Source organism: Arachis hypogaea, chromosome 16 (genome assembly GCF_003086295.3).
Source record: "Arachis hypogaea cultivar Tifrunner chromosome 16, arahy.Tifrunner.gnm2.J5K5, whole genome shotgun sequence".
Classification (NCBI taxonomy): domain Eukaryota; kingdom Viridiplantae; phylum Streptophyta; class Magnoliopsida; order Fabales; family Fabaceae; genus Arachis; species Arachis hypogaea.
This window is the reverse complement of record NC_092051.1, coordinates 87,971,930-87,973,139: the sequence shown is the minus strand read 5'-3', so window position 1 is coordinate 87,973,139 and position 1,210 is coordinate 87,971,930.

Here is a 1,210-nt window from a genome sequence, read left to right as displayed (position 1 = left end):
CTCTAGAAAATCCACTTTGAGTGCAGGGAGGTCAGAATCCAACAGCATCAGCAGTCCTTCTTCAACCTCTGAATCTGATTTTTGCTCAAGTCCCTCAATTTCAGCTAGAAAATTTCTGAAATCACAGAAAAACACACAAACTCATAGTAAAGTCTAGAAATGTGAATTTAACATAAAAACTAATGAAAACATCCCTAAAAGTAACTAGATCCTACTAAAAACATACTAAAAACAATGTCAAAAAGCGTATAAATTATCCGCTCATCAGCGTGCATGACAACCACCTCCGTTCTACCTTAGATTGAATGCATATCTCTTAGCCTCATGATTCAAATCAGAGTCTTCGTGGTATAAGCTAGAATCATTGGCGGTCATTCCTGAGATCCGGAACGTCTAAACCTTGTCTGTGGTATTCTGAGTAGGATCTGGGAAAGGATGACTGTGACGAGCTTCAAACTCGCGAGTGTTGGGCGTAGTGACAGACGCAAAAGGATCAATGGATCCTATTCCGACATGATCGAGAACCGACAGATGATTAGCCGTGCAGTGACAGCGCATTTGGAACATTTTCACTAAGAGGACGGGATGTAGCCATTGACAACGGTGATGCCCAACATAAAGCTTGCCATGGAAGGAGTCTTGCGTGCATGAAGAAGAAGACAGTAGGAAAGCAGAGGTTCAGAAGACAAAGCATCTCCAAAGCCTCAACCTGTTCTTCATTACTGCATAATAAGTATTTATTTCATGTTCTTTTACTTTTTACAATTAAATCTGAGAATTACTGATATCCTGACTAAGAGTTACAAGATAACCATAGCTTGCTTCAAGCTGACAATCTCCGTGGGATCGACCCTTACTCACGTAAGGTATTACTTGGACGACCCAGTGCACTTGCTGGTTAGTTGTGCGGAGTTACAAAAGTGTGATTGTAATTTCGTGCACCAAGTTTTTGGCGCCGTTGCCGGGGATTGTTCGAGTTTGGACAACTGACGGTTTATCTTGTTTCTTAGATTAGGAATAATTTATTTTTGTTGGTTTAGAGTCTTTTATTTGAGTTTAGTTTCATATTTTAAGTTTGGTGTCAATTGCATGCTTTTATTTCCTTTTAATTTTTCGAATTTGCTTGTTTCTAGTCCTTTCTTGATCTTTAAAAAATTCTAAGTTTGGCGACTTCTTTGTGTTTTCCTTTAAATACTCGAAAATTTGTGTT